This window comes from Chiloscyllium plagiosum, chromosome 18, assembly GCF_004010195.1.
Source record: "Chiloscyllium plagiosum isolate BGI_BamShark_2017 chromosome 18, ASM401019v2, whole genome shotgun sequence".
In the NCBI taxonomy this organism is placed as follows: Eukaryota; Metazoa; Chordata; class Chondrichthyes; order Orectolobiformes; family Hemiscylliidae; genus Chiloscyllium; species Chiloscyllium plagiosum.
Genome location: NC_057727.1, coordinates 21,123,219 through 21,136,000, shown reverse-complemented (window position 1 = coordinate 21,136,000; position 12,782 = coordinate 21,123,219). Strand labels below are relative to the sequence as shown.

Below are 12,782 nucleotides of genomic sequence, written 5' to 3'. Positions count from 1 at the left end.
TTGCATTTTTGCGGTTGCAGGGGAAGGTGCCAGGAGTGGAGGTTGAGTTGGTGGGGGGTGTGGATCTGACAAGGGAGTCGCGGAGGGAGTGGTCTTTCCGGAACGCTGATTGGGGTGGGGAGGAAATATATCCTTGGTGGTGGGGTCTGTTTGGAGGAGGCGGAAATGACGAAGGATGAAATGATGTATCTGGAGGTTGGTGCGGTGGTAGGTGAGGACCAGTGTGGTTCTGTCCTGGTGGCGATTAGAGGGGCGGGGTTCAAGGGTGGAGGAGCGGGAAGTGGAGGAGGTTCAGTGGAGAGCATCTGGATCAGTGGTTGCTGCTCATCGGATGCTGCCTGAATTGCTGTGCTCTTCCAGCACCACTGATCCAGAATCTGGTTTCCAGCATCTGCAGTCATTGTTTTTACCACGTTGGAGAGCATCGTCAACCACGTCTGAGGGGAAATTGCGGTAGGACAAAGTGAGGACTGCAGATGCTAGAGATCAGAGCTTAAAAATGTGTTGAGATCTCCAGCATCTGCAGTCCTCACTTTCTCCTCTTCAGCATCTCCTTACCTCCTTCCACCTATCGTATTCCCAACGCCCCTCCCCCAAGTCCCTCCTCTCTACCTTTTATCTTAGCCTGCTTGGCACACCCTCCTCATTCCTGAAGAAGGGCTTATGCCCGAAACGTCGATTCTCCTACTCCTTTGATGCTGCCTGACCTGCTGCGCTTTTCCAGCAACACATTTTTAAGCTCTGATCCCCAGCATCTGCAGTCCTCACTTTATCATATAAATGTAGTATATCTGGACTTCCAGGAGGTATTTGACACAGTGCTACACAAAAGGTTAATGCACAAGGTAAGATCACATAGAATTAGGAGTAATTTACTAACTTAGACGAAGGATTGGCTAACCAACAGAAAATAGAGATTTGGGATAAATTGGTCTTTTTCTGGATTGGCATGATGTAACTAATAGATGACATATGGTTCGTTCCTCAGGACCCAACTATTTACAATCTCGTTCATGACTTGGGTGTGGGGATACAATGTACTATGGACAAATTTGCAGATAACACTAAAATAGCTGGGAAAGTAAGTTGCAATAATGAAATAAAAACAAATGGATATGGATAGATTAGGTGAATGGTCAAATTTTGGCAGATGAAATTTAATGTGGCGAGGTGTTAGGTTATCTGTTTTGATCAGACGAATAGAAAGGCAACATATTATGTTGATGAAGAGAAGCTTTGGAATGCTTCAGTGCAGAGAGATCTGGGTGTCCTCATGCATGGGTTACACAAAATTAGTATGCAGATACAGCAGGTAATAAGGAGGGTAAATGGAGTTTTGGCACTTATTGCTAAAGGAAAAGAGTATAAAATTAGGGACCTGTTTCTGCAACTATACAATGCATTAGTGAGACAACACCTAAAGTATTACATGCAGTTTTGATCTCCTTACTTGAGAAGGGATGTAGTTGTTTTGGAGGCAGTTCAGAGGAGGTTCATTAGGTTGATTCCAGAGATCAGAAGTTTGTCTTATGAAAAGCGATTGAGCAGTTTCGGCGCATGCTCTCTACAGTTTAGAAGAATGAGAAGAAACTTAATTAAGACATGCAAGATGTTAAAGAGGATTAACAAAATAGATTTAGAGAGGATGTTCGACTTGTGGAGCAATCTAGAATAAGAGATCATAGTTTTAGGCTAAGCAGTAACAGATTTAAAACAGAGATTAGGAGAAATTACTTTTCTCAAAAGGTCATGAATCTGAGGAATTCACTACCCAGAGTTTGGTGGAAACAGACAGACAGGGTTTTAATTAACAATGGGTTGAAGGGTAATGGAAAGCATGCAGCATTATGGAGTTGAGGCAAAGACAAGATCGATCATGATCATACTGGGGCAGGGGCAAGAGGCCAAATTGCGTACTCATGTCACCGTTTTCATGAAAGCAAGGCAGGGAGGTGCATGCAGGGTACTCTGGAGTGTTGAGCCAAGGCAATTAAAGGCACTGCCATTAATGGTGGAAGAATAAATACTAGGGATTCTTAAGATGCTATAGTTAGATGAGCAATAATATTTCAGAGAGTCACAAAGCTGAAGGAAGTTACAGTTATAAGGAAGGGCAAGGCTTTGGAGTGATTTGAAAAGAAGGATGAGAATTTTAAAATATAGGCATTGCTTGACCTATAACCTAAATGAGTGCAAGAGTAATATGGGAACATGATTTACTGTGGGTTAAGACACTGCCAGCAAAGTTTTGGAACACCTCAAGTTTATAGAGTGAAGGATGTGGGAGAACAGCCAGGAATATGTTAGCACAGTCGAGTCTAGTGGTAACTACAGGCCTGAATGAGAGAGATGAACGCAGACAGGGGTGAAGTTGGGCAATGTCACAGAGGTGTTTTTACAACTCTGAGGTTGCAAGTTCACCTTGGAATCGATTGTGATACCAAGATTATGAACAGAGCCAGGAATAGCGTGAGAAGCTAAGAAACAGAATTTAGAAAAGGGACCTTAAAATAATAGCTTTAGTTTTCCCAATATTTAATTGGAGGATATTTCTGCTCACCTCGTACAGGATATTGGATAAACAGATTGATGATATGGTAACAGTTGTGAGAGAGGTGGTGCTAAGATAGGATTGGGTGTTATCAACACTAATATGAAAAGTAACACTATGCTTTTATTCACATCATTCTTTCCATATGCAGAGTGTTGTGCAGAATTAACAGATGTCGTGCATTTTGACTTCAAATTAGCAATGATAAATTCCACTCATTTGTTAATACACACAATTATAAAAAGAAATTGACAGAGCTTGCTTCAATATTTATTATTTAATCCATTGAAATCCAATCAATATAATTCCCTAAGGGCCATGAAAGCAAATAAGGTATGAATTTTTATTACATGTACCAAAATTAATAATTATGATGCTTAAATTGTAAGTCTTATGTGTATTAGTGTTTTCTTTTCCCCGTCCTACCCCTTTGGACAGTTAAGCAACATCCCTCATAGGGGTCGAGTATACAATGAGTACCCAGGGAAAAATTGGTACAAAATTATAATTAATATCTTGCATGACAAAGTGAAAAATTGATCGAAATAAATGCATGTCATATGCCTTATAGTTAAGGATAGTTAAACAAACTGCAAACAATCCTTATCTTTCTTGCCTAAAAATCTTTGGGCAAATTTCTTTTCTGTTGTAAATGGGTGGTACAGTGCTTACTGAACAAATAAAAATCAGCCAACTGGCACAATGAGGAAACAGTTATCCTGAGGTCAAGCATAACAATATCCTGAACACTTCACCTTAAATGTATTTACACACTGTTGTCTTTAGTCAAACTATTACACAACTTCATAACCAGTTTATCTTTTTCATTCAGCTGAAAATACAGACTATTCAGCTGTCATCAAACCAAATTCATAGTGATGCAGTAAAATTCTTGAACCCATTGCATTAAATATTTATTTCCATTTGTTTGACTGCCCACCATCTAAATGCCATTAAAAGGATTCATAAATTTTCTTTAGTGAAAGCCATGGAGTCAGCACATAGAATTACAGAAGGAAAGGCTTTCAGTTCATTGTGTCCTTGCTGGCTGTCTCTAATAACTAGTCAGCAAGTCGTACCTGTTTTTCCAGTTTCAGATCAAAACATACTGAGTTTGGCCATTCTCATTCAATTTGACACCAAAGACCTTAAAAGCTAATGGAACACAGATAAATCAGAACAAGAGTGGGTTATTCAACCCCCCAAATCTGATACAGAATTCAGTTGATCTGCAACCTAACATACCTAACCTGATGTGGTGGAATTGGACTGGGGTAAAAATCACACAACATCAGGTATAGTCCAACAGGTTTATTTGGCATGATTTGGAGATAAATTCTGTGTCTTACAATGGTGCATTCCACAACCACCTGATGAAGAAGCGACACTCCGAAAGCTAGTGCTTCCAATTAAACCTGTTGGACTATAACCTGGTGTGGTGTGATTTGTAACTAGGTTTATTTGGAAGCACTAGCTTTTGGAGCACTCCTCCTTCATTAGGCGGTTGTGACGGAGCAGTGCTCCAAAACTTAGTGCTTCCAAATAAATCTGTTGGACAATAATCCGATGTTGTGTGATACCTAACAGGGCTCTTTGCCCCATATCCCTTGTATTTTCGGTTAACCAAACTCTATCAATTTCAGTTATAATATTAGCAATTGAGCTGGTATCAATTTGCGGACCAGACTTTCAAACTTCTATCACTTTTGCTGTGTCACTGGTGAAGAGTTCACTCCTGAAAAAATATGTTTTTTTAATTATTTGTGTTCTTTAGTCCTTGTGCTTCAAAGAGCAAGTATAGTTCCACCAAATCCTTTACTATGTTGAAAACTTTGACCAAATTTCACAGATTACAATTGGATTTATGTACTCACTCCTTGAGTTTTAACCTAAGCATCCCCATAATCATTCTGATAAATCAACGATGCATTCCCTCAAAACTGCCCTCAAAATCTAATGTATTCTCCCTAAGCAGAAGGTGTAAATGTCATGAACCAAGGCTTTGTATAACAATAGCATAATGTGAATCCCCTTTCTGTTCCATTCTCCTAGATATTGACCATCAAAAATGGCACCGCACAGCATCAAGCATTTCAAGGTCAAAGGTATCAGGATGACCATAGGAATTTCACAGTTAATTAGAAACAGAAATGAGGGGGCTGAAAATTACATTATTTGGCTGTTGCATTGAGTTTTTGGAAGGTTTTTCACTGCAAAGCTTAGCAAGATTTTTCACAGCATTTTATTAAATGTGCCTCATGAACTACCTACCTCATCCCAATGGATCTAATTCTCATCCAACTCTCGCCCCATCTTACTCTGCACCATTCCAGGAACGATTCACAATACAGTAGATATTCCCATATTGACTGGCAGCCTAGCCATTAAAAGTCTATGCTCACTCAGCCAAGCACTGTCAGTCTGAAACAAAAACAGCAAGTGCTGGAGAAACTCATCAACATCATTGAAAACAGAAATAAAATTTGAATTTGAATTTCTCCCATATTTACTATTTTCAGTTCAAATTTCCAGCTGTCGCAGTGTTTTGCTTTTACTGTCAGTCTGGGGCTGCCATGCATTGTCCCTGACATCTGCTCCAGACGTGGCAGACGTACTGGTGCAAAGGTGACTTATCAAATCATGCCCCATAACCATGACACCAGGCCATGCCGTGCCAGCCTGGACCAAGGTTGCTATCCAGGTCAATGCTGTCTGGGGAAATGCACAACAATGGAGGAAAAAGTCAATGTTCTTCTTCACTTTGCCAGGGTAAGTGCCACACTTTTCTTACCAATACCACGCTCACTGTTTGTCTGCTACTGTGCCAACGTCCCACCAATGCTCATGCCCTACAACTCCCTCAGTATTGTGTGGAGACACATCCCTCACTCATTCTCGCTGACCCTGAACCCATGATACTACTAACCTTACATGCCATCTCTGCTGCCAAATCACTCAGTTGGGACCCATCCCCACTTGCGCCAACGGCAACAGCTGTGCCACCCACTTTCATCTCCCATAATACCTGCCTCAGAATTATCTCAGGAGGTAAACATCCCAGGACCGGGCAGGGTGAGTCCAGATGGATGGTGAATTGTCCAATAATTGGCTCCTCAACTATTATGTGGAGAAGATCCTGGCTCCTGAGCAGCTGACTGACCATTTCCAAGCCCCTGGAATAATATTGAAGGTGAAGGTGATCTCCCTTGATTTGTCTGAGGATGCTAATAACTGTAACATGCTCCCTGGCTTCGTATTTGTGCCAAATAGCATAGCAATACAGCCACACTATCTGCTTGGTATCATTGGCTAAGAGGGAAAAAAATTGAGAGTGTGTTGCTGGAAAAGCACAGGAGGTCAGGTAGTATCCAAGGTGCAGGAGAATCAATGTTTCGGGCCAGGGTGGAGAGATAAATGGGAAAGAGGGGTGGGGCTGGGGAGAAGGTAGCCAAGAATACAATAGGTGGACCCTATTGAGGGCAAAGTGTCTTTGCTGCAGTGTTACAGTGATAGTTGCTAGTTCAACCCAAGCTGTAGCATTGAACTGCAGAAGCGCTCTGTAAGTGGGTTCAGAGTTATTGTTAGGGAGTGAAACCCTTTCCCATTCAAAAATATCCTGGGATTGTGTCATCAATGTGATGCTGTATCTTTAGAAAGTTGGTTTCCTGGTGTAGGATGAGAATGTGGTGCACCTATCACCTCACCTCTATGAAGAAAACAGTGAGAGTGTTTTCACAAAACTGATGACCAACAATAGATAGATATTAAACAGTGAAAGAATTAAGGGTTACGGTGACTGGACGGGTAAGTGGAGCTGAGTCCATAAAAAGATCAGCCATGATCTTATTTAATGGTGGAGCAGGCTCGACGGACCAGAAGGCCTGCTCCTGCTCCTAATCCTTATGTCTTATAATGTGACAAATATCAGTGATGACTCCGAAGTTAACCATACCACAGGCGGGGCTATTACTTATGTCTTCACTTGAGAAAATGTCACAATTCTTAGACAGCTGAATTTGTCAAGGGATAGACAGCCATGCCTAGAATTGAAAACTGAGCTCCTGGAATGAGAATAAATGGTAGCCAATGTCTGAGCTGCTCTTCCTTTTCCCTTTGACTGGATTCCACTTGCCAGAGCATACCCATTGCTGTTGTTAGACTGTCTGCCAAAATTCCCAGTGCATATTGTTTAGAAGCCATCAGGTCTTACAGTGCAAGATATCTGAACAAAGAATGATGCAGTGCACATACACAACATCAAAACAGTTCACCAACTGGAAAGAAAACACATCAGACAGTTCGCTAAAGATAGTGCAGATAACGTGATTGGAAAAACAACTTGAGCCACAGCATTAGAATGTTGATCAGATCTTTCAGTATCATGCTATAATAGGAAACTCCAGCGGTACATCTTTTAATTGGATGAATAGCACTGAAACAATGGACAGATGAAACAAGTCCACAAGTAATTGATTAAAGAAAAATTTGCAATTGCATCTTCAATAACATGTCTCAATGTGCTTTACAAAAGGGGAAGCAAAGGTCCCTGGACCAGTGATGCAGTTATACAGAAGGGTGGCCAATGTTTGGGAGCTAGTTTTCAATGGAGATCTTAAAGGAGTACAGAATAGTAGAGATATGGAAGGGCTGAAGGAGACGATTCTGGAACAGCGGACCTATATGGGTGAAGAGGCAGATTGGTGAAAACGCAGGTCGATAAAGAGGCAGATGGGTGAAGATGCAGATGGGTGAAGACACAGATAGGTGAAGATGCAGATGGGTGAAGACACAGATGGGTGGAGAGGCAGATGGGTGAAGATGCAAATGGGTGAAGAGGCAGATGGGTGAAGAGGCACACTGGAGTTCATGCACTTGCTTTGTGACATCTTCAAAAATAGGGAAACTTTGCAGGTCGTTGAATTTGGCAGCTTACTAAAACAGGTATAATTGCCCAAACCTATAAGTTAGGATTCTGGAATGTAAAGATTCACTTTGTGAGTGCAACTTTCTGACTCTAAATTGCAATTCTGACTTCAATGGTCATCAAACATTAGAATGCTAAATTTCAGGAGGGCTCCCTTCACTATGTCGACATCAAAGAAATGGGTAAACAGCTACAGGGCAAAGCACCACATTAAGCCTGGGAGAGATTTCTGATTTCAGTTCAAGTTCTGTCTTGTCACATTCTCTATGTGGAGTCATGTGTTGGGTTGGCTCTACTTTTCCAAAGCTAATTTGATTTCCTGCTTCTAATCCAGTACTTGGCTTTTTATTCTACAAATAAAAAGATTCCATGCTCAAAGGTGACTATTACAATATGATCCTTGTCAACCAGATCACATAAAATTCAAGTTCTGCCCAAAAGCTATCTGGGACATCACACACTGCTTACATCTTTTCTGGAATAAAAGTACTCAATGCACGCAGGAGACCATTTAACACAAGAAAACCCTCTTACCCTGAGACCTGGATCAAAAGTGAAATCTGTCCAAAGATTAGATCAGAAAATCTATGGGCACAGCAACAAGGGAAACACAACGGTAGTGATTGAACAATCTGCCCACAAGCATGTTCCTATTAATAGTCTCCAGCTTTGTTCAAACAGCAGGGAAACCAGTCATCAAACCTAAAACAGGCAACACTGGAGAGAAGCCAGATGCAGTACAGCTAGCGCAGCCAGGTCAGTAATGCCAGGCAAACCAACCACTGTGGCTGACCTGAAGTGCCCTGAAAGCCTTCGCAGACCACAGATGCGCCTGACCTCAGTCAAGCCTTGGCAAAGGAACTCCATTAATAAGGCATCCAAAGCGCAGGGCATTAAATATCACAACAGCTGGTACTGTGGCACCGACAGGTTTCATATTTTGTACTAATATGTGGAGCTGGAAAAGGTTAATGTGAACGGAACAATGTAGCACTCTCTCGTCGATCAGCGATGTTGTTAAGATATTTCTGCAGATATAATATCCAGCTCTTTCCATTGTTTAATCTATAATGTAACATTGCTCTTGGCACTGTCACAATTCCACTGATTTGTTTTAAAGCATTTTTAGGTCATACCAGAATTAACCACATTAATTCATGCTCAGCAGCAATAAATAAATCTGTATTTTTCCACTTGTAAATCATGCTTTGCTATTAGCACTGCAGAATATGTGAATAATTTGTATCTATGTAATTAAGAGCAGCAAGATATTAGGCTGCCTGTCTCTAAAAGCTTGTGACAGACTATACTGATGGATACAAAAGGATATCTTTACTTACAGAAGAAGAGAAACCATCTAGTTTTTCAGTGTCACAAATTGATGGTGTATCCAAGGACCTATTGAAAATGGTATACATGTTAATTACTACAGACTTTGAGTATGCTTTTATCTTTAAAATTGGATTACTTTTTAAAAATGTTATTCTACGTCAATGAAAAATTAACACAATTATCACAAGATTGGTGATATTTGTGTAAGGAGAGCACGAGATTTCCCTGCTTATGTATGCCAGCTACAGATTTTGCAATTCCATCTTTAACATGTCCAGGAAGATAAGTAAGAGATTCCTTTTATGTTATTTATCCTGCTTTAGCATCACCCTTGCAGTCTGCCATCCGCCAACACATTCACTAGAACAAATGCCAATTTTCCATTTATTTCCTCCTCATTGTACACCCACACAACACTACAGCTTAGTGAATTCAGTCACGACGTGCTGAAACGACATGGAAAATGTACAGTAAATATAATAGCCTGGCTCCAGTCTAGATTTATTAACGGCACGATTGTTGAAACATGTTACAATACCGAAAGTCAGTCGTGCTAAACCTGGCAACGTGAAAAGACTTCACTATAATTAAAATCACCGTGGAAAATGATTGGTAAATATAAGAAAGTGTACACTTGAATTAAATTGGCCAGCCACTACTTTTAGAAAACAATGGGCGATTGAAAAATGATAACAGAAATTATTCACTTAACAAGGCACCCCACATATCTTAGTAGGGCTAACAACGAAATCTATTATAGGTGGGAGGGGGCTTTTACTGGCAAGCATTGGCTAAAATAGGAAAAGGTCGAAAGCAAAAAGCCTTTAGTAGATGACTTTTAGCAGGGATGGACACAACTGTGAATGGTAAAGTACAGTTGTCATAACAAACAGAAGAGCAATTAACTGGGATTTAAAAGATAAAGATTTGTAATCTCTAGCATAATGTACCTTGTTTATCCACTGAAAGCAGTAAAAGTCTAAAGCATGCATATTAGACACAAAATGAGTAATATTATTTGAACTCTCTCCACCAGCTTCAGTTGCAAACAGAATTAAATTGTTTCCATTGTCCTGTTAATCCCTGTGTAGAAGTACATTAATGTGAGTCATCTGTTTCAAAGCGCATGTACATTAGCAGCAATTAAAAGCAGGAAGGATCCTTTCCTAACTCTCATCGCTCTCAGCAACACTCACTGTTATTGATGTGGGGAGGTGCAGTCACCAAACAGAAGTGCTCCTTTATATCTCTCTAATCTTGGTACTGCACCGGATGTAAAGTTGAGGTGATGAGAAAAACAGTCCTCGGCATCTTTTATTGTACCATGTGCCATTAATGAATAGAAGCAGCTGTGAAAACGATGCATGCACAAAGCAAAATGTCATTCATTTTAACATACCAGGGAATATTCACAATAAAAAAGCTCACCAGTTTGTCAATTGCGCCACAGGTAAATTAAGAGTGAACAAAGCAGACACAATGAAGAATGGAGCCATTCTGGTTCCGTTGTCGAAAATAAATTACTTAGAATATATAGAACAGAAAGAGACTGGTTGGTTCAACTGGTTTCTATGATGTTTATGTTTGTTATGAACTTCGTACCATCTAATACATTTCACCCTATCAGTTATTCATTCTAGTTCTCTCCTTCTCATATACGTATCTAGCTTGACTTAAATATATCCATGTTTTTCATCGCAACTACTCTAGATGATAACAAGCACCACGTTCTTATCACTCTGGGCATTGAGATTTCTCCAAAGTATATTGTTGCATTTCTTAGTGCCTATCATATTTATGTTCCCTACTTTATGACTGCTCTACAAAGAGAAATGTTGTTTTTCAATGTCCATCCTACTAATTAGCTGAAGAATTGTAAAAATCTCAATCAGGTCACACCTCAGCCTTATTTGGTCCAGAGAAAAAAATTCAAATAGTTCAATCTCTGCTAATAGTTTTAACCTTTTTGATGATAACATCCTTGCAAAAAAAAAATGTAATGCAGTTCTGAAATTTGAGCTGAAATTAATTGGACATTTTAAAGCTGACAACCATATTTTGTGAGGAATTTAACACGGGTTGCTTGTTATTTTCCTACTCCTCTTTCTCCTTTATAGAACACGCAGCATTGGGGAAAGCTGGGGTATACTGGAAGGATTGTCCCTCTTGTGGGGGAGACTAGAACCAGGGGACACAGTTTAATAAAAATAGTTTGCTCTTTTAAGATGGAGATTAGGAGAAAACTTGTTTTCACTCACAAAGTCACTAGTTTGTGAGGAATTCTCTTCCCCAGGGAATAATAGAGTTTATGTCACTGAATATATTTCAGGTAGAATTAGATAGATTTTTGATAGACAAAGGAGTCAAAGGTTATTGAGGGACAAATAGAATGGTGGAGTTGTCATATATCTACAAAACCAATGACTAACAGCTTGTGGTGAAGGTAAAATGCTGCCTCCAATCCTCCATTTTGTATGTATCTGAGGGACTGTTTGGCTAAGTGGACAGCATGACTGTCATCAGGCTCAAAAAGAGTTACTTTATCTGAACAATGAGATGTAGATTATTGCATAATAACAATAGCTACAAAAGCTGGACTCTCTTGTCCATCCAAGAACATATGATGCCATCAGAACAGATAGAGCCTAACACGGTCTCCAACATTAACTCCTTCAGATACATTATCCTTTGCTGCAGGAGCAGATTTGAACAGCCAACTACATAATCCTGCTCCTATGTTCCGTATTCATAATAATTTCATTAACTAGTTGAGCAGCAACTGGTTAAAGCTGGATGAAAAATATAAATCTCGAACCATATTAATTTGAAAGGTAAGTCTTCTTGAAATAAATGATGTATTTATGCCCAGGCACATAATAACAGCTTTGAGAAGCACTACAAATTCTGAAGGTGTAAGTCCAATGATGGACATTGGATAAATTGATGCACTCTTTCAGAGATCATGGATTTAAAATCAGACCTGGACAATGGATTATTCAATAAATTTATGGGAAAATGGTTTGCAACCTTCTTCATTATTATCATCCCAGCTGATGATATTATTGGATCCCAAACTAAAATTTGATTTGATTGCTCATATTTTGTTTTAGTTTGATTTTACCATTGCTGGTAGTTATAGTCTCTATATCCTCACTAATATTTTGTTTTTCAAACAATGTTGCTCAGGTATTCATTTTGATTCTGTTTCTGAGTAGACTGTTTCACATAACTCTTTCAATTCCAAATTTGTTTGTTGTATTTCTACTAATGAAGGTGGGCTAAACAACTCAGTCTCATTTTTTATGCTTTCATTCTTTTTATTAAATGTTTAAACATTATATCCAGTAACTGTACTCCCAAATCAGCCACCTGTTTCATAGATTCCTTTTCTTCCTGGCTGATTTTACTGGACTGGGATTTAGTCACAAACACACTCAGAAAACACTCCTTATGGAGCATCTCAGTTTCTTTCACCTTCATTGGTTTTCCATCACCCTTGCTGAAGCCAGTACCGTTGAATGTACTACATCATATTGAAAAATAGTCAATTCGTTCCATAGGATTTTGTTTCACTCCAACCATCATTTCTCTGTTTACCAAATCAACCTTTATCCAATTGTGTACAATCGGTCTGGTTTGTAATCTCCATGTAATCTCAAATTATCTTTTCTCCCCTTAATTAAAACCTCTGGAAGACAATTTGCATTATGAGCTGGCATCAATGGCTGACCTGCTCAAGAGTCTCCCAATAATTTTACTAATCTACCTCCTTACCTCAAAGCCTCAGGAAACATTTCCCAAATCAAGATAAAGTCATGAATATGTATAACTCACTACCACAGAGGACCCCAGAACACAGATTAAATTTATGAAGGAGATACATAGACTTTTAATTAGCAGGTTAAAAGGTTTTAAGCAACAGTCAGGAAAGTGGAGCTAAGGCCAAGATGAGATCAGTTAGGATTGTTTGAGAGG

General features: G+C 39.6%; 1 long non-coding RNA gene across 2 annotated transcripts; it reads right to left on the bottom strand.

Moving 5' to 3' along the window:
- Nucleotides 1-1,453: 1,453 nt before the first annotated feature.
- Nucleotides 1,454-10,137, bottom strand: LOC122558941. Of its 2 annotated transcripts, none has more exons than XR_006314279.1 (3): nucleotides 10,004-10,137; nucleotides 8,816-8,873; nucleotides 1,454-1,564 (listed from the first exon to the last, which is right to left on the bottom strand). It is a non-coding gene; the product is annotated as an uncharacterized LOC122558941 (long non-coding RNA). The 2 variants fall into 2 exon arrangements; XR_006314280.1 differs by lacking the exon at nucleotides 10,004-10,137 and adding an exon at nucleotides 9,758-9,925.
- Nucleotides 10,138-12,782: the final 2,645 nt, after the last annotated feature.